Source organism: Ranitomeya variabilis, chromosome 6 (genome assembly GCF_051348905.1).
Source record: "Ranitomeya variabilis isolate aRanVar5 chromosome 6, aRanVar5.hap1, whole genome shotgun sequence".
Taxonomy (NCBI): Eukaryota; Metazoa; Chordata; class Amphibia; order Anura; family Dendrobatidae; genus Ranitomeya; species Ranitomeya variabilis.
Genome location: NC_135237.1, coordinates 458,683,042 through 458,704,996, shown reverse-complemented (window position 1 = coordinate 458,704,996; position 21,955 = coordinate 458,683,042). Strand labels below are relative to the sequence as shown.

Genomic DNA, 21,955 nt, shown 5'->3' with positions numbered 1-21,955 from the left:
CAAAAGTTTCAAAACTGCTTTTGCCACGGGGAATATGATTTGAAAGTAGAGAGATCACATGGACCAATGTGAACAAGGGACCAACGATGAAACTTATTCCGCATCATACCAACTTATGTCAAGAGCTCATAACTGAATTGGCACTGCCAATCATAACACCATGAGTGCGGGATGCAAGGGGCAAAGACAATTACAAAAAGGATTCAGCAATGTTACTGATCTAGTGTTCTGGCCGAGATGTGATGACTGCTTTGTCTGTCCACATGCCAAGCTTCGCTGAACTTGCCGAAATTATTTTGGCCTCCCAGCTTTATACGTGACAGCTCTTGCCAATACTGTATTTTCTGAAAAGCCAGAGGAGGTTCAAAAGAACCTGGAAGCCAGCTACACAACAGCCGGGTATGATATTCTAAAGCTAAGGACTTCTCATCAGATCAGACCAGCAATGCTGTGTTCTTGATGGAATAACTCTGGTGACTGGCTATATAATGTTCGTCATGTCAAGTTGTGTTCAGTTTGAGGGCTGTTGCCGGCCATGTACTATCCGCATAGATAGGATGCTCTTAAAAGCTTTTGTTTAATCCACATGCAATAGGATTACGCTCTTAGACATTGTAATTAGCCACTAGATTGCATGCTTGGTTTGACGAGGATAATGCTAGCATGGTACAAACAATTATATAAAGTAGGCAATTTAATATTTCGGACCTGAGCCATGGCTGTTTTAGGGTGATGCACCTCTATGTGCTCAAAACTAAATGTTAGTTCTGATGACGCTTAACTTGTGTCAATCATATTGTAACAAGATGGTCATTAGCCATCATATATTCGATACGTACATATGTCTTTGTGGACACTGGCCGTTTTGTTAAAAGGACCATTCAATTTTCATTCTGCAAGATATACGAGATTTTGTCTGTACCAGAAATGACAAGGGTATTTCAGCTCCTTATGGGGTGACTCATGCAAACAAATTACTGCTGTAATTATCTTGGAAGCATTAATAATGCTTTGCAATGGTTATGGTCATGGTAAAAGGTCAATCTGTACTAAGACAAACAACAAAAATAATATACTGTATGTTTCATAATATATTATGTGCCGAGGACTGCAAAATTGCTAAAGCGAATACCCAATGGACTCACCAAATTAAAGGGGTTGCTGTATACTTAGACACCTTGTGAAATGCCCAAGTTCCTTGAGTGAAATAAGAAAAGGTTATCCTACTCTACTGCTCCGGCATCGTTCCAGCAAGGACGGTATAGAGCCTACTGATGCCCGCTTGACATTATGTCCTGCAGCTAATCAGTGGCTGCTGATAATCTAGTCTTTACTATTTCACCAGAGTGGCTATCCGCTAGGACGAAATATTGATGGGCAGCAGCCTGCTATAACCGACTGGTTGCAGAGGTCATAAGATACAACAAGGTCAAGTCTCCCATTGGGAAAAGTAGCGCAGATGTCGGAATGGCACCAAATCCAGGAGACGAGTATAGATTGCTTATATTTTCAATGGGGCCACAAATTAATTAAGCTAGGGATGTCCACGTTTTAACAGTTGAAGATAGCCTTGTGGAATTAAATTTTCCAGAGAATCAGCATTACATTGGTATCAAGATCTCCTCATGTTCTCAGAATTTCCGCTCCTCTATTACATCCCGTTGTCGTAATTTCCAATTTCTAATTATTATGCTTCTGTACTGCCCAACAGGTTAATCGAACAGCAAGGCGAAGGTAAATATTGTCGAAATTCAGTCAGCGCTAAATGACAACATGAGAATCTCCACTTAATTGACCTCCATAAGTAGGAGCTGCAGAAAATGAAAAGCAAACATTTGTCAGCAGATAGGGGAAGTGACACTCCGTCAAAACAAAATTTATGGTTGGAATGAATTAGTGAAGGAAACAGCTTGGATTTTAGCCCAAGGCAGTGACATAACTACTCATGTAACAGAAGAAGATTTACTGCATGAACACTACGTCAGGTTATTTTACAGTCATCCATTTAACTAATGTCTATTTATGGTTTTTAAGAAGAAGTTTTATTACTGTAAATGTTGTATTATGAAAAATTTAAAGGATAAAATTCTTATAATTTTCTATGAGCTGCAGTCCAAAAATTCCAGCCCACACCTGGAAGATACTCTGGTACATCACAAAAGCCAATGGTACCATTAACCTGGCTGCTATGCATTTAACTTCAGACATTCAGAGAACGTGTGATTGGTGAAGATTTGCCCACTCTACAGATCCGGAGACGGAAGAACTGGTACTTGTTCTCAGCAAGTGGTCTTGTGTGCATAAATATTCAACATTAAAAAAATTAATACTTATATACTTAAAGGGGCTGTCCACTACTAGGACGACCCCTTATCATTCCATTTTGGCCTTGTTAAAATAAAAACACCTATACTCCCCTGCAGTGCCGATCCAGTGGTGTCAGCACTCGTGTTCCCAGGGGCCCACGTGAGGTTGTTACGTCACTGAGCCCAGTGACTAATCAGCGCAGGCTTCACTGTCCTGGTCTGCGGATGTATTGAACATCATGAAGTCAGTGTTGCTCTCTCATCACCTCTTGATGTTCAATTTGCTTGAAGGCGAGGACAGGAACGCCAGCGATAACTGGGAGCAGGACTTACGCGACAACAACCTCACGTGAGCTCTGGGAAAACAAGTACCGACACCGCTGATACGGCAACGGTGGCGAGTATAGATATTTTTATTTTAACGGTGCCAAACATTAGGAATGAGAGGGGGTGGTCCTAGTAGTGAACAACCACTTTAAATAACTAGATGCTCTTGTTCATCGCTTATTTAGGACCAATTAACAATCATAAAAAAATCAAAAGGGGGTGGTGTATCCATAAAAAACAGGCACAAAGCAAACGATCTGTCCTTTTTTTTGTTCTTTATATAGACTTGAATTTGGTGAAAAACTCTCATCTGCACAGCCCTACTCAATAATATCAGGCCCTTTGCTGTCCGATGTTATCGCGAACCTAGTCTGCACTTAGCCGGTTCTCACCAGCAGAACACTATTTTGCCTGAACTTGGAAGGAAACAATGACTCAACTTGCTTAGACCGCGGTCACACATCGCTTCTGCTATGCTTATTTACAAAGTGTGAACAGAGTTTATGCCCTGTATAAAGTACTTGGTCAGTAAAGTTTGTGTAGTGTGGCCAGCCGATATATATGTCTGTATACAACATATTAATCACATCTTCTCCCCTTGTATGGAAAAGAGGGAACCCAAGTAGAGGAAACCTAACCAAAATCAGCCAAGAGACCCTGTAGTAATACCACACAGATGTGGATATCAGGCACTGTGTATTCATGTATTTATGCCATTAAAACACAGATTGAACTTCTCCATTACTCTTGATGGTGCCAATCTGTGCCGAGCTACCGGAACGGCCCATGTCGTTAAAGCCTTTGCTCATTCACAGAGAAAATGTTTACTACTAGATGGCAATTAAAATACAATTAAAATAGGCTGCCATTTCTATCTAGACGTTGAACGGAAAAGGCAGCACATGTGCAACAGGACCATGGAGTGGTTCCCTACATAGCATAGAGTTAATTTCTTTGAAACAAGCCTGGAGGGATCTCCAACTCTCAGGTTTCTATGGAAACCAGCTGCATTAACTAAGTGAACTCATTTCACATACTTGGCATCCAGACAAGTGACTTTGTTGTTTTTTTTTCTTTTTATTCCTTCTTGTTTTAGGCGAGGTGGTACGGAAGGAGGAGACATGACATGTACATCAAGAAGAGGAACCAACACGAGAAAAAAAAATGCACACGCTTACAAGAACAGAATAAGCAGACACTATACATAATGCCCGCACTAAGCACAAACAGAAAAACCACGAATTTGCAAAAGGTAATTGAATTCCGAATTATGCATATAAAAAATATAATTCGGAGTTCAATGACCTTTGGCAAATTTGTGCCTATATATATATATATATACACAGTATATACACACACATGGTGGGCCATTTATATGGATACACCTAAATAAAATGGGAATGGTTGGTGATATCAACTTCCTGTTTGTGGCGCATTAGTATAAGGGAGGAGGAAAACTTTTCAAGATGGGTGGTGACTAGGGTTGAGCGAAACGGGTCGTTCATTTTCATAAGTCGCCGACTTTTGGCAAAGTCGGCGTCTCATGAAACCCGACCCGATCCCTGTGCGGGGTCGGCCATGCGGTACGCGATCTTGGCGCCAAAGTCGCGTTTCGTATGACGCGTTTAGCGCCATTTTTTCAGCCAATGAATGAGCGTGGGCAGAGTGATGACATAGGTCTTAGGGGAGTGAACGCCTATCGTCACGTTATCGCTTGTGCGCGAGAGAGAGAGAGAGAGAGAGAGAGAGAGAAAAAAAAAAATTTCCTTCATTGGGTTTCGTGTTTCGGCTGAAACCCGACTTTTCACGGTGGTCGGCCGATTTCACTCGACTCGACTTTTAAGACAGTCGGGTTTCACAAAACCCGACTCGACCCTAAAAAACTAAAGGTCGCTCAACCCTAGTGGTGACCATAGTCATATTTATTAAGGTTGAAGTCCATCTAGTTCCACCCATAGCCTAACCTAACATGCCCTAACATGTTGATCCAGAGGAAGGCAAAAAAACCTTATGTGGCAAAGAGTAAGCTCCACGTTAGGGAAAAAAATTCCTTCCCGACCCCACATACGGCAATCAGACTAGTTCCCTGGATCAACGCCCTATCAAGGAATCTAATATATATACCCTGTAACATTATACTTTTCAAGAAAGGTATCCAGTCCCCTCTTAAATGTAAGTAATGAATCACTCATTACAACATCATACGGCAGAGAGTTCCATAGTCTCACTGCTCTTACAGTAAAGAACCCGCGTCTGTTATTATGCTTAAACCTTCTTTCCTCCAAACATAGAGGATGCCCCCTTGTCCCTGTCTCAGGTCTATGATTAAAAAGATCATCAGAAAGGTCTTTGTACTGTCCCCTCATATACATATACATTAAAATAAGATCACCCCTTAGTCTTCGTTTTTCCAAACTAAATAGCCCCAAGTGTAATAACCTATCTTGGTATTGCAGACCCCCCAGTCCTCTAATAACTTTGGTCGCTCTTCTCTGCACCCGCTCCAGTTCAGCTATGTCTTTCTTATACACCGGAGACCAGAACTGTGCACAGTATTCTAAGTGTGGTCGCACTAGTGACTTGTATAGAGGTAAAATTATGTTCTCCTCATGAGCATCTATGCCTCTTCTAATGCATCCCATTATTTTATTTGCCTTTGTAGCAGCTGCCTGACACTGGCCACTGAATATGAGTTTGTCATTCACCCATACTCCCAGGTCTTTTTCATTGAAGGTTTTGCCCAGAGTTTTAGAATTAAGCACATAGTTATACATCTTATTACTTCTACCCAAGTGCATGACCTTACATTTATCCCCATTAAAGCTCATTTGCCATTTATCAGCCCAAGCTTCTAGTTTACATAAATCATCCTGTAATATAAAATTGTCCTCCTCTGTATTGATTACCCTGCAGAGTTTAGTGTCATCTGCAAATATTGAAATTCTACTCTGAATGCCCCCTACAAGGTCATTAATAAATATGTTAAAAAGAAGAGGGCTCAATACTGACCCCTGTGGTACCCCCACGGCTAACCGCGACCCAGTCCGAGTGTGCTCCATTAATAACCACCCTTTGTTTCCTATCCCTGAGCCAGCTCTCAACCCACTTACACATATTTTCCCCTATCCCCATTATTCTCATTTTATGTATCAACCTATTGTGTGGCACTGTATCAAAAGCTTTTTAAAAGTCCATATACACTACATCCACTGTGTTCCCTTGGTCCAGTCCGGTACTTACCTCTTCAAAGAAATTGATCAGATTTGTCTGACAGGAACGGTCCCTAGTAAACCCATGCCGATATTGGGTCATAAGGTTATTCCTCTTCAGATACTCCAGTATAGCAACCCTTAGAATGCCCCCTTTACCCACAGTAGAGGTTAAGCTTATGGACCATGGCAGCCATTTTGAAGTTGGCCATTTTGGATCCAACTTTATTTTTTCCAATGGGAAGAGGGTCATTTGAAACATCAAACTTATTGAGAATTTTATAAGAAAAACAACGGTGTGCTTGGTTTTAACGTAACTTTATTCTATCACAAGTTATTTCCAAGTTTATGACCACTTATAAAATATGTTCAAAGTGCTGCCCATTGTGTTGGATTGCCAATGCAACCCTCTTCTCCCACTCTTGACACACTGATAGCAACACCGCAGAAGAAATGCTAGCACAGGCTTCCAGTATCCATTGTTTCAGATGCTACACATCTCGTATCTTCACAGCATAGACAATTGCCTTCAGATAACCCCAGCTTCAGAAACAACGGACACTGGAAGCCTGTGCTAGCAATTCTTCTGCGGTGTTGCTATCAGTGTGTCAAGAGTGGGAAAAGTGGGTCGCATTGAGAATCCAACACAATGGGCAGCACTTTGAAAACATTTTATAAGTGGTCATAAACTTGGAAATAACTCATGAAAGAATAAAGTTTCCTTAAAACCAAGCAAACCATTGTTTGTTTATGAAATTCTCAATAAGTTTGATGTTTCACATGACCCTCTTCCCATTGGAAAAAATAAAGTTGCATCCAAAATGTCAGACTTCAAAATGGCTGCCATGGTCATCACCCATCTTGAAACGTTCTCCACCTCCCATATACTAATGTGCCCCCTGGAACTTTTCAACCTTTTCCCACATATCATGCTTCAAACATAAAGATACCAAATGTAAATTTTTGGTGACGAATCAACAACAAGTGGAACATAATTGTGTAGTTGAACGAAATTGATTGGTTATTTTAAATTTTTGTGGAAATTCAAAACTGAAAAGTGGGGCGTGCAATATTATTCGGCCCCTTTACTTTCAGTGCAGCAAACTCACTCCAGAAGTTCATTGTGGATTTCTGAATGATCCAATGTTGTCCTAAATGCCTAATGATGATAAATATAATCCACCTGTGCGTAATCAAGTCTCCGTATAAATGCAGCTGCTCTGTGATAGTATCAGGGTTCTGTTTGAAGCACAGAGAGCATCATGAAAACCAAGGAAAACAACAGGCAGGTCCGTGATACTGTTGTGGAGAAGTTTAAAGCCGGATACAAAATGATTTCCAAAACCTTAAAGGGCCACTGTCACCCCCCTCCAGCCGTTATAAACTAAAAGAGCCACCTTGTGCAGCAGTAATGCTGCAGTCTAACAAGGTGGCTCTTTTAGTTTTTGATTCATTTATTACCTCAATAAAGCGTTTTAAAAATTGGCCACACATACCAGATATTGTACCAGGAGGCGGTCCGAAGCGTCCTGTATGAATCCCCCAACTGCCGTCACTCTTCTCTTCAGGGCCGATGGTACCCGCCCCCTTCGCGTTGTTGCTTCTTAAATCCGGCGCCTGCGCTGTGCGTGCCTGCCTGGGGCCTGCGCAGTGTTCTTTGTCAGTCACATCTCAGATGCCGGGTGCCTGACTGCGCCTGTGCGGGCAGTGCGGCCGCCCTGTTACTGAATCCCCGCCCCGCACTGTGTTATTCATTATGCACAGTGCGGGGCTGGCATTCCTGGGCATGCGCACTGCGCTGTTCAGGCGCTCCCCCATCTCGGATGCTCTCCCATCTCGGACGCTCCCCCGCCTTCCCAGGAACCCCAGCCCCGCACTGTGCATAATGAATAACACAGTGCGGGGCGGGGATTCAGTAACAGGGCGCAGTCAGGCACCTGGCATCTGAGATGTGACTGACAAAGAACACTGCGCAGGCCCCAGGCAGGCACGCACAGCGCAGGCGCCGGATTTAAGAAGCAACAACGCGAAGGGGGCGGGTACCATCGGCCCTGAAGAGAAGAGTGACGGCAGTTGGGGGATTCATACAGTACGCTTCGGACCGCCTCCAGGTACAATATCTGGTATGTGTGGCCAATTTTTAAAACGCTTTATTGAGGTAATAAATGAATCAAAAACTAAAAGAGCCACCTTGTTAGACTGCAGCATTACTGCTGCACAAGGTGGCTCTTTTAGTTTATAACGGCTGGAGGGGGTGACAGTGGCCCTTTAAACATCCCAAGGAGCACTGTGTAAGTGATCATATTGAAATGGAAGGAGTATCATACCACTGCAAATCTACCAAGACCCGGCCGTCCCTCTAAACTTTCATCTCAAACAAGGAGAAGACTGATCAGAGATGCAGCCGAGAGGCCCATGATCACTCTGGATGAACTGCAGAGATCTACAGCTGAGGTGGGACAGTCTGTCCATAAGACAACAATCAGTCGTACACTGCACAAATCTGGCCTTTATGGAAGAGTGGCAAGAAGAAAGCCATTTCTCAAAGATATCCATAAAAAGTGTTGTTTAAAGTTTGCAACAAGCCACCTGGGAGACACACCAGACATGTGGAAGAAGGTGTTTTGGTCAGATGAAACCAAAATTGAACTTTTTGGCAACAATGCCAAACGATAGGTTTGGTGTAAAGGCAACACAGCTTATCACCCTGAACACACCATCCTCACTGTCAAACGTGGTGGCAGCATCATGGTTTGGGCCTGCTTTTCTTCAGCAGGGACAGAGAAGATGGTTAAATTTGATGGGAAGATGCATGAAGCCAAATACAGGACCATTCTTGAAGAAAACCTGTTGGAGTCTGCAAAAGACCTGAGACTGGGACAGATATTTGTCTTTCAACAAGACAATGATCCAAAACATAAAGTAAAATCTACAATGGAATGGTTCACAAATAAACGTATCCAGGTGTTAGAATGGCCAAGTCAAAGTCCAGACCTCAATCCAATCGAGAATCTGTGGAAAGAGCTGAAAACTGCTGTTCACAAACGATCTCCATCAAACCTCACTGAACTTGAGCTGTTTGCCAAGGAAGAATGGGCAAGAATTTCAGTCTCTTGATGCACAAAACTGATAGAGACATACCCCAAGCGACTTGCAGCTGTAATCGCAGCAAAAGGTGGCGCAACAAAGTATTAAGTTAAAGGGGCCGAATAATATTGCACGCCCCACTTTTCAGTTTAGGTATTTCCACAAAAATGTAAAATAACCAATAAATTTCGTTCTACCTCACAATTGTGTTCCACCTCTTGCTGATTCTTCACCAAAAATTTACATTTGGTATCTTTATATTTGAAGCATGATATGTGGGAAAAGGTTGAAAAGTTCCACGGGGCCGAATACTTTCGCAAGGCACTGTATATTATATATATATATATTAGAAAAAAAGGAACAGCACTACTTCTTTGCTGCTTATCTTCGGGTGCAGAGCCCAGACAACCCGTCCTTGGTTGTTTCCACTTCACACAAACCACAAAAGCAGGCAGCACTCCATATTCTTAAGGTTGATATGCAGGTGTTTATTGAGCCCACATCTCCAGCATGGAGATGTGGGCTCAATAAACACCTGCATATCAGCCTTAAGAATATGGAGTGCTGCCTGCTTTTGTGGTATATATATATATATATATATATATATATATATATATATATATATATATATATATATACACATACATATACATACATACACAAACACATACATACAGGTCATATAGAGTCATTACAAGCAGAGTGATCTATTTCAAGTGTTTATTTCTGTTAATGTTGATGATTATGGCTTACAGCCAATGAAAACCCAAGTCGTTATCTCAGTAAATTAGAATACTTTATAACACCAACTAGAAAAATTATTTTAAAATCTGAAATGTTGGCCTATTGAAATGTATGTTCAGTAAATGCACTCAATACTTGGTCAGTGCTCCTTTTGCATCAATTACTGCTTTAAGTGCGGTGTGGCATGGAGGCGATCAGCCTTTGGCACAGGTAAGACGCTTCTGGAGTTGTCTGTTGGTCATGAGTGGCTTGACACAAGGAATGCGACACTTGTAGCCCATGTCCTGGATACCTCTGTGTGTGGTGGCTCTTGAAGCAATTACACTAGCAGAAGTCCACTCTTTGTGAATGTCCCCCAAATTTTTGACTGCCTTATTCTTAACAATCCTTTCAAGGCTGCTTGTGCACCTTTTTCTACCACACTTTTTCCTTCCACTCAACTTTTTATTAATATGCTTGGATACAGCACTCTGTGAACAGCCAGCTTCTTTAGCAATGACCTTTTGTGACTTACCTTCCTTGTGGAGTGTGTCAATGACTGCCTTCTGGACATCTCAAGTCAGCAGTCTTCCTCATGATTGTGGAGCCTACTGAAACAGACTAAGGGACCTTTTTAAATGCTTAGAAAGCCTTTGCATGTGTTTTTTGTTAATTACTGTATTCTAAGGGTACCGTCTCATAGTGGCACTTTGGTCGCTACGACGGCACGATCCGTGACGTTCCAGCGATATAGTTACGATCTCGCTGTCTGACACGCTACTGCGATCAGGGACACCGCTGAGAATCGTATGTCGTAGCAGATCGTTTGAAACTTTATTTCGTCGCTGGATCACCCGCTGACATCGCTGCATTGGCGTGTGTGACGCCGATGCAGCGATGTCTTCACTGGTAACCAGGGTAAATATCGGGTTACTAAACGCAGGGCCGCGCTTAGTAACCCGAGGTTTACCCTGGTTACCATTGTAAATGTAAAAAAAAAAAAAAACACTACAAACTTACATTCCGGTGCCTGTCACGTCCCCGGGCGTCCGCTTCCCTGCACTCCTCTTGCATCCTGTGTCAGCGCCGGCCGGCCGTACATCAGAGCACAGCAGTGACGTCACCGCTCTGCTTTACGGCCGCGCTTACACAGGATGCAGGAGGAGTGCAGGGAAGCGGACGCCCAGGGACGTGACAGGCACCGGAATGTGAGTATGTGGTTTTTTTTTTTTTACATTTACAATGGTAACCAGGGTAAACATCGGGTTACTAAGCGCAGGGCCGCGCTTAGTAACCCGATGTTTACCCTGGTTACCCGGGGACTTCGGCATCGTTGGTCGCTGGAGAGCTGTCTGTGTGACAGCTCTCCAGCGACCACACAACGACTTTCCAATGATCACGGCCAGGTCGTATCGCTGGTAGTGATCGTTGGAAAGTTGCTCAGTGTGACGGTACCCTAACTTACTGAGAAAATGACTTCTGGGTTTTCATTGGCTGTAATCCATAATCATCAACATTAACAGAAAAACACTTGAAATCGATCACTCTGTTTGTAATGACTATATAATATATGAGTTTCAATTTTTGTATTGAAAAATTGAAATAAATTTACTTTTTGATGATATTCTAATTTTGTTAGAAGTATATACATACACAAATACATACATATATATATATACCCACACATACATATATACATACATACATACATACACACACACATATACTACAGGAATTCAGATTACTAGATTATTCCTATAGAATTCTATTTCACATCTCTGATGACCAATAAAAACACTGTGAAGATATTTATATGAATAGAATATGGTATGTTGCATCTATCCCACGGATCACACTAGTCATACTACTAATTCAAATAAAAATATTCACAATGTTTTTTATTGGTCATCAAAGATGTGCAAACATATTTCAATGCTATTAAATAATCCAAAAATCTGAGTTTGTCAAAATGTGGATTTTTTGCAATTCACTTACAAGTGGATACAGAATAATGGCAGACACCTCGACTCTCTGGCCCATTCAGTTTGCACCCTGTCCACTCATCAACTCATCTTCTTATCCTCCATGCGGAGTGCTGAATCCCTTCGCCTCTTCACACTGTTGGCTATGATGAGGCCCAGGACATTTCCGCTGATGTGCTCGTAAGGTCATGACTCATATGGTATGGTGACATGATGTCATGACCTTATGACATCCCAGGTCTCATCAAAGCTGGAAGTTTGGGCCTAGCCTGCAGAGGTCTGGGGAATTGATCACTTGGCGGCAGTGATAAGAAGATGCTCGGAGACCTGGATGGAGACGAGGGAAGGGGTCAGAGAGGCAAGTGGTGAGGAGATTATAAGTCTTTATTATTATTTTTCTATATCTTCAGTTTATTATGCATTGGGGTCTATAGAGAGTCCACAGCATAATAAGGAACATTCCATTCGCAGATAATTTCACCGTAAATGAAATTTGCCGAGAAAATATGTAAAATTTGGCATATTTGTCGTATCATACAAGACAAGTAACTCGATACACAGGAAACAGAATATTTATGTGCAAGGGTATTTTCGGAAAGAACCAGAGATCCCAAAACAGCCTCATTTACAAAAGATCTATTGTGTGCCAACAATGCTGTCGGTATATCAGGCTTTTGTGACCACGAGGCCAAGCAAGATACAGAAGCAGACATAGGATAAGGCACTGCTGCATCCTGTTATTTCTACATAGGGTTGGATTCTCCTATCACCGACAGCCAAGCTCCATACTCGTGGATGCACGACTCAATCTAAACACTACTGGGAGGCTCTTTCAAGACGTTTCAGCATAAAACCAAGTTTGTAAAAACACAAGAGTTGTCGTTAAGGGAAAAAAAGAAAATATGGAAACAGACAACCAAGTCCTGGTGCCAAAACAACTTATTGTTGGCAATATTATTAACTTGTGAACATGACTTAAAACCACAATCACAAAGTGATGTGGCAAAACAGGGACACCCCCAGCATCAACCCCGGCTTCTGCGCTCTTCACACAGATAGTCTATGAAGTTTACGTAACCTCAGCCTCACTAACAGTAACGTACAATTATGGCTCTTATGTTCGCTCTGAGTCACAGGAACTATATTTTGGGATTATCCTGTTTACCACATTTCACAGTTACAACTTAGAAATGTCCGTCACAGATAAAACGCTGTATGAAGAGGGGAAAATGAGACAATATGAAGTCTATATAAAACACAGTCACTTCAATGTTAAACTTATAATAAATATTAGTCTATGTAAAGAGACCAGTCCTGTGTAGTAAGAATCCATCTACTACTCTACTTAACATCCCGGGTCCTGCAGACAGAAATGATGCTTTATGGAAAGTGTGGCTACCGGAAGACAAAGAACTTACGGTTACTTTCAGCCCTACGAGTTTTGCAAGGATTGACTACATCACCGCTCTCTATAGTGCTTTGATTGACAGCTGGCTCTGCAGTGCATCTGTGCAGAAGTAGCTGTCAAAGTGTTGGGGCGAGCGGTGATGTGAGCGATGACTAGAATCAATCCCTGCACCCCTATTATGACCGAAAAACAGCAGCTCCCAGGATGATAGAAGTCCATTTACTCTCATAAGCTGCCTTTTTGGCATGGTGGTCAGTCAGCATTACAACATTACTTACCTGCAGATTAACCCAATATCTGCAGGTAAATAGCGTGTTCCAATGGTGAACTCCTCCATTAGCTCAGAACGCTCATTCATGTACGTGGTCTATTTTTGCAACATTAACACATTAGAGTTTATGGAGCGGTTTACATTTTTTTAACGGACCATGTATCCATGCAAAACTCACAGAGACATGTCACTTTATTTTCCAGCACCACAGATGAAAAGCGCCAATTCAGATCTATAGGTTTATGAAAACCAAGTAAGCACACGGGTGGCAGCAGTGTACAGGCTGTGTGCTGTATCTATTTACCATATCCAAGCATTTGAGAAGCTTTGGAATTTATTTATCCATCCGTGAAAAATGCTGAAGACACTGATGGTAAAAACGGACACATGGACCGAACACTAATGACTCAAAAACTATGATGAGACTGGTACCATTTTTCACTTACATATTTAAACGTGAATGTCTGAACGACGCCTTAGGATGATTAAACTACATTTTTTACCTGAATTATGACCAAACGTTGAGGCCCGAAATCACCATATTTGGCTGGCAATGCCAAAGTAGAAAAACACAGACTCCCTGCTCTTGATGACACTAGCAATATTATCAATATATAAGGACTAGATGGTGGCCCAATTCTAACACATCGGGTATTCTAAAATATCTATGTATGTATGTACAGTATGTATATAGCAGCCACATAGTATATAGCATGTGCTATGTAGTATATAGCGGACAAATACTACGTGGCCTGTGCTATATACTATGTGGCTGCTATATACATACATACATATTGTAGAATACCTGATGCGTTAATACAGCCCACACAGTATATAACTGTGGCCACAGTATATAGCAGCCACGCATTATATAACACAGGCAACGTAGTATATAACACAGGCCAAACAGTATATAACACTGGCCACATAATATATAGCACAGCCCAAACAGTATATAACACTGGCCACATAATATATAGCACAGCCCACGCAGTATATAACACTGGCCACGTAATATATAGCAGCCACACGGTATATAACACAGCCCACATAGTATATAGCAGTGTGGGCACCTTATGCTTGTTAAAAAAATATATTTAAAATAAAAAATAGTAGGCAGCATCAATAGTAAAAAGTTGGGGACACACAGGGTTAATGGCAGCGTTAACGGAGTGCGTTACCAGGGGCATAACGCGGTCCGCTAACGCTGGCATTAACCCTGTGTGAGTGCTGAGTGGAGGGGAGTATGGAGTGGGCGCCGGACACTGACTGGACTGAAGTAGGGAGGGACTAATCGGACTGTGCCCGTCGCTGATTGGTCGCGGCAGCCAGGACAGGCAGCTGGCGAGACCAATCAGCGATGCGGGATTTCCGGGACAGACAGACAGACGGAAGTACCCCTTAGACAATTATATAGTAGATATGTGCACATAGTTCTTTAGGAGTTCCTTCACCACATGTGTGTATGTGTGTGTGCTGGCATGTTCGTGTTTGGTTGCGTGTGTGTTGGCGTGTGCTTGTGTCTGGGTGGGTGGTTGCGGGTGCGTATGTCCGGGTGCGTGGTTGTGGGTGGGTAGTTACAGATGCATGTGTCCTGGTGGGTTGTTGCGGGTGCGTGTCCGGGTGCGTGGTTGTGGGTGGGTAGTTACAGGTGCATGTGTCCTGGTGGGTGGTTGCGGGTGCGTGTGTCCGGGTGCGTGGTTGTGGGTGGGTTGTTACAGGTGCATGTGTCCTGGTGGGTGGTTGCGGGTGCGTGTGTCCGGGTGCGTGGTTGTGGGTGGGTAGTTACAGGTGCATGTGTCCGGGTGGGTGGTTGTGGGTGAGTGTGTCCTGGTGGGTGGTTGCGGGTGCGTGTGTCCGGGTGGGTGGTTGTGGGTGCGTGTGTCCGGGTGGGTGGTTGCGGGTGCGTGTGTCCTGGTGGGTGGTTGCAGGTGCGTGTGTCTAGGTCGGTTGCGGGTGCATGTGTCCCACCAATTCATGTGGTTAAGAAAAGCAGTTGAAATAAAAATAGTGAAAATAAATATATGTTACATATTCTATCTTACTACAAAAGAAAACAAAATCAATCTTTAATTAAGAGCTTGTGGACCCTGAACTGCCAATTCAGTCATATCTTAACATCATGCTTGTATTATAGGAAATAATCAATGACTAGCTCAATCCAACAGCTGAATGAGCAAATCAAGTTACACATTATTTATAGTAGACTATCCACGTGATTTTTAATGGCCGATTTGGTGACATTAAAATATTAATTTGATGTTTACAGTACAAAGACAGTGACGCACATACACCACCATTTTTGGCAGCTTGAGTCAAACACTTGCTGCCCCTGTTTGCACAATAACTTGTTGTTACAAGACAATCTGCCGATCACGAGGTGTCCTTGTTATGCAGAACTGTCACTGTAAAAGCCCCCATACACATTAGATAAGTCTCCTTAATAAACCGATTTCACATGGGAGACTCCTAACTGGCCCCCACTATCATCTATTAGTGGGATATAAGGATTGGGCGGTTAGAATTCAGTTGTACAATTCTTTTGTTTGGAGAGGAGATAACCCACTGTCAGAGGATTCTGGCAGAGGCTCTCTCATAGAGCACAGAAAAAAGGAATGTTCCTGTGTATGAGGGAATGAGGGCGTTGGGCGAGATAGGGGTCAACCGAATGGTCGACTGGCTGCAGGCCATCTAATGTGCATGGAGGACTTGGTCTTTCCAAAATAACAAAATACTTATTTGTAGAGCATTTGATAATGCACATCAGACTATGCAGGTCACATAAAAACATCCTCACTAAAAAATTTCCAGTCTAAAACTATGCATAAAGGCAGCCTTATATCATTTACTATTTAAACACAAGTTTTACAGAATATGATTTAATAAATGAAAATCAAAGCGGGGCCTGTGTAAAGAATCACTATGTAATTTCTGCCACTACCAGTAGATTAAAAACATTAATTCTACCAGTATGGAGTTGTAAGTAATTTTGAGTTGTTACTCACTTTATGATATGTCGAGGTATGGGTTTTTGTGAAGCTTCACACTATGTTGCCCCAGCTTCGTTTGATGTTCAAGGCATTACAGATCTGAAAAAAAAAATATTTGTAATAAGTAAGGTTCTCATATCTGCTAATATTCATCAAAGAAGAGGGGAAGCAAGATTATCTTAATCTCCATCTTGCTTGCCCCCTACAGAGTTAAAAGAGGCTCTTATAAATGCGTTGCTGTGTTCACACCAGTAGTTCTGCGTGGATTGGATTTCCCTAAATTCTGATAGTATCTCAAAAATTGGAATATGAAGATTTATAGTCCTAATACTGACCACATATTTTTAAAATCAAAACAAGAAAACTGCAAATTCCAAATTTCAGCAAGAAAGCTAGAAAAAAATAAAAATAAAAAATGAAATAATCCGCACTCTTTCATACTGTACATCTGAGGTCATCCTTTAAAAGCTGAACAGTATTCTGCTAAGAGCCAAGACAGCACAAAATATATGTAATTCTAAAACCACATAAAATAGGTGTTACGGCTCAAATATCACTGTACTTGTGCATTTATTGCCAAAAAAGACTGTCATTGAAAAAGTCATTGCTGTGTTTAACTGTATATATCAAAATCAAAGATAAAATAAGGACGGTGTTAGTGGAGAGGAGTTTTAGGCAATAAAATGGTGTTCTGTGATAGTACTGTATCACAAAAGTATTTCTAGACTGACAAATTGTTGCAGAATCCACAACAGCTGCCGTTGTACCAACTACTCAAAAAAGATCTTGGAAGCTCGGAATCCACGTAGACTGTAAACTGTGATAGTGACCTCAGGTGCCACGGTCATTATGGCCCACTTTCAAAGAAAATGCCTATAAATGTCAAGACGACAAATCAAATTGTTATACAAACACAGAATAACCATACAAATGGAAGGCTTTATTAGATTTTTGATACATTCTGTTTTCTCCAAGATATTGGCAGAGAGTTGTGCTCTACAGCGTTGGCTCTACCAAAATGAATATGGATAGATAAGAGTTGTGGATCAGATCTTTAGGTGTGATAGTGCTTCCATGAAAGAGTCGGCCATCCGGCACCATCTCCCCAAAAAACAAGCCCAACAGTATGGTCGCCATAGAGCCCCCATAACAGAGTCAGTCTGACTTTGCAATAGTGCCAACATAACTGAGCCAATTTGGAAGTGCACCATGACCGTGCTGTCCTACAAAGATCAACAAGCGAAAGGAAGAAGTCTATAAGAGAAGCAACATTTGGGGTCACCACATTTTCCCCTACAGTCTTGTGAAGAGTACCCTATAGGATACACACTGTGTGCCACAGGGTTAAAAACTCTGCTTTAGACAAGAGATGAGCAAGTACCCAGTTCTGACCAGAGGTCCGGTCCTCAGTTATAGCCAGACTTCATTTCTGTGGAAGGCATCCATTGCCTGACATCTTCTAGGTCTGACGTCAGAAGCACCAAGAAGATTGGGGGCTGAGGATACAGGCTGCAGAAGTGAAGTCCGGCTGCAACAGAGGACTAGATTAGATGCAACAAATCTATTTTCTTATCTGTATTTAGGACTTGAGACCTCAAGTTCCAAATAGAGCTTCATAAGGTAGTCCCTAATATTACTCAATAAAATGGTAAGGTAGTAGAGAAATGTAAAACTCCTATGATTCCCCCCCTTCCCATTTGATCTTATGAACCTGCGTCTTCAATTCCATAAATTATTATATTAGGAAATTGATAGTGGTGCAATCTATTTGGCATATTTCACAGCAGTTGAGAAGACTTAGAAAATATATTAAAAACTAAATTCCGGAAAAATCATTTTAAAAGATGCAGTTAGTGAACGTGTGAATCCAACCTTAACAATATTAATTTAGGCTTCAACCAGAAAAGGTTAAATTTACTGACTGGCCAATGATTAGCTTTAGTTACTCGCCATTACATGCTATCTTTGGATGCAAAAAATATAGTTCTTACCGATAACGGTATTTCTCTGAGCCCATGACGGCACCACGGAGAGAGGGGATCCGCCCACCAAGGACAGGAAACCTACGGATAAAAAGGCGGTACCACTCTCCCGCATCAGTTGTTTTACATAGAAAATGATGGGAGACTACTAAAACATTTGTTAGTTTTAACTGTTTAGCATAACGAGATACCGCGTGACTTTAAACTATTAATAAACTATGAATAAATTATGGATAAATTATGGCACTATTTAATGTGAGCACCCATAAGTGAAGGGAGGGAATGTACGGGTGCCGTCATGGGCTCAGAGAAATACCGTTATCGGTAAGAACTATATTTTTCTCTGATCGCCCATGACGGCACCACGGAGAGAATTGCATAGATAGTACATTCAGGGAGGGACCACCGCTTCCAGAACCCTTTTACCGAAGGTAAGGTCCGAAGAGGAGTTTAGGTCCAATCTATAGTGCCTATAGAAAGTAGATGGTGAGGACCAGGTAGCAGCTCTACAAATCTGGTCTATAGGAACTCCGGCCTTCTCCGCCCAGGAAGATGCCACTGCCCTTGTTGAGTGCGCCTTAACCTCCCCAGGAACGGACATCCCACTTGCGGAGTATGAAAGACTGATGGCATCCGTAATCCATCTTGCTATGGTGGCTTTCGATGCTTTTTTCCCCTTCCGGGGACCCTGGAAACACACAAACAGAGAGGCATCCTCCCTACTCTCCCTAGTGACTTCTAGGTAGCGTAAGAGACATCTTCGTACGTCTAGTGTATGTAATGTTTGTTCCTTCTTGTTTACAGGGTTGGGACAGAAGGAAGGGAGGGAAATCTCCTGAGACCTGTGGAACTTTGATGCCACTTTCGGGAGGTATGCTGGGTCTGTTTTTAAAATGACCCTATCCTCTAGAAATTGTGTGTAAGGGGGGTTAGCCGAAAGAGCCTGTAAGTCGCTGACCCTACGGGCAGAAGTGAGGGCGACTAGCAGAGCGGTTTTGAGAGATAGGTTTTTTATTGAAGCTTCGTTTAATGGTTCGAACGGTGGACTGGTCAGGGCTTTAAGGACTAAGTTTAAGTCCCATTGAGGAACGATTTTTATCGGAAGAGGCCTTGATCTTCCTGCTGCTTTTATGAATCTAGCGACCCACCTATTTGAAGCTAAATCAAAATTGAATAGGGCCCCCAATGCTGCCACGTGAACTTTCAGGGTACTAGTGGCCAGCCCCATCTCCAACCCATTTTGTAGGAACTCTAATATGGAATTAAGGGGAATTTCTTTCCCTATTTTTTCACCTGATGAAGATAGAAACTTTTTCCATATCTTGCCATATTGTTTCGTTGTAACTGGCTTCCTACTTTGTAATAAGGTTGAGATTAGCCCTGGGGAGAACCCCCTGTCTTTTAATAGCTTCCTTTCAAGAGCCAAGCTGTCAAGTGCAAGTTCTTGACCCTTGGATGACAGACTGGGCCCTGCGACAATATGTCCTGAAGGTCTGGTAATACCCAGGGGTCGGACATTGACATCTTCCTCATCCATGAGAACCAAGGTCTCTTCGGCCAGAACGGGGCAATTAAGATAACCCGCGCCCCGTCCTCCCGAATCTTCCTCAGCACCGCTGGAATTAGAATGAGAGGAGGAAAGGCATAGAGCAGATGATGGCTCCAAGACATCAGGAAAGCGTCCACAACTACTGGGTTCCCCAGGGGAGATAGGGAGCAAAAGGAGGTTACTTTTTTGTTTAGGTGACTCGCAAAGAGATCTATTTTGGGAACCCCCCATTTCTCTGTGATCTGAGTAAATATTGCCTGATTTAGTTCCCATTCTCCCTGTTTTAGGCTGGACCGACTGAGGAAGTCTGCCTTGTAGTTGTCTACCCCTTTTATGTGTAGACTTGTTATGGATAGGAGGTTGCTCTCGGCTATTTGCAGGATTGAGTTGGTCACTTCCATTAGATTTTTGGAACGGGTGCCCCCCTGGTGATTGAGGTAAGACACTACCACTCGGTTGTCTGACATCACTCTTACATGATGAGAGTGAAGGACTTTTAAGAATTTCTGAAGGGCAAATTTGACTGCCAGAAGTTCCTTCATATTGGAGGATTTGTCTGCTAGGGACGGAGACCAGGTGCCCTGGGCTACTAGATTGTCTAGATGAGCTCCCCACCCTGAGGGGCTTGCGTCCGTAGTTAGGACTTTTGAGATCTGAATTACCCACGGGACCCCCTGGGAAAGATTTTCCTGCGATTTCCACCATGTCAGAGAGTGGCTGGTACGAGGAGATAGAATTAACCGCCCGTCTAAACGCTCTCCTAGACGGGTTTGTTCTGCCAATATCTGCCATTGGAGGTCTCTGGAATGTAATTGGGCCCACTGGACTGCGGGGATGCAAGAGGTCATGGAGCCTAGGAGGGACATACCCTGACGGAGTGTTATGGAGGGGAGAGATTGAACCCTCGAAACCAAACTTTTTATTTTTTGTATTTTGTTCTCCGGCAGCCGACATTCCATTTTTATGGAGTCTAGGGTAAGACCTAGGTACTCCTGAACTTGAGAAGGTATTAGTCTGGATTTTTCTATGTTTATTAGCCAGCCTAGTTCTTTTAGTGAATGAATCACAATTGCCAGTTGATGCTCGCAGTGCTGCGGGGAGGAGCCTATTAGCAGAAAATCGTCCAGATATGGTACGATTAAGGTATTTTCTTTTCTGAGGTGGGCCATTACCTCCGCAATCAGTTTTGTGAAAATCCTCGGGGCTATGGCTAGACCAAAGGGCAGAGCTGAGAACTGGAAGTGGCTTAGGACTCCTCTGATGTGAACCGCCATCCTGAGGAATCTTTGGTGATCCTTGTGTATTGGGACGTGATAATATGCGTCCTTTAGGTCTAGAACCACCATGAAGCATTGAGGAAACAGCATTTTGATAGATGACTTTATCGTTTCCATTTTGAATGCCTGAACCTCTAAGTAGTTGTTTAGACTTTTCAGATTTATGATGGTTCTGAAAGACCCGTCTGGTTTCCTTCTCAGAAATAGAGGGGAATAGTATCCTTGACCTCTTTCTTGAGGGGGGATCTCCAGGAGAACTCTCTTTTCTACTAACCCGATGACTTCTCTTTCTAGTGCCAGCTGCTCCTCTACTGAAGATCTTGTAGATGTCATCGTGAAAGAGGGACAAGGGTACCTCTTGAATGTTAACCTCAGTCCTGATTCTATAATGTTCAGTATCCATTGACTGGAGGAAATGTTTTTCCAGGCTGGGAGAAAGTGAGACAGCCTCCCTCCCACCTGGGGCGAACCTTCATTGCGGGGGTTTCTTGTTATCATTGGGGTTTTTATTAAAGATAAACCCCTTGTTTTTGTTCCTCTTATCCTCCCATTTCCCCTGGCCTCTCCCCGGATTCTTTCGGAAAAACCTCTTGCTCCGAAAGGGCTTCCGGTAAGAGGGGAGGCCCAAGGGCGGAAAGGACTTTTTCTTATCCCCAGCTTTTTCTAAAATGTCATCTAAAGTGGAACCAAACAAGAATTCTCCTTCACAGGGGATGGTGCACAGTCTTGTCTTAGTTTGGAGGTCGCCTGGCCAGTTCTTAAGCCAGAGGGCGCGCCTGGCCGCATTAGCCAGTGCTGCTGACCTAGCGGCTAGTCTGATTGAGTCGGCCGAGGCGTCAGCCAG

At 42.8% G+C, this 21,955-nt stretch overlaps 1 protein-coding gene across 7 annotated transcripts in view; it reads right to left on the bottom strand.

Moving 5' to 3' along the window:
• FAM110B (family with sequence similarity 110 member B) overlaps positions 1–21,955 on the bottom strand; it is a 182,266-nt gene that overhangs the window by 23,281 nt on the left and 137,030 nt on the right. For 5 of the 7 annotated variants that reach the window (XM_077270527.1, XM_077270525.1, XM_077270526.1 and 2 more), the window contains one exon: positions 16,319–16,402. The exons of the other annotated variants lie outside the window; for them this stretch is intronic. The gene's annotated coding sequence lies outside the window, so the exon portion shown is untranslated. The remainder of the gene's footprint in view (positions 1–16,318; positions 16,403–21,955) is intronic. 7 annotated transcript variants of the gene reach the window in all.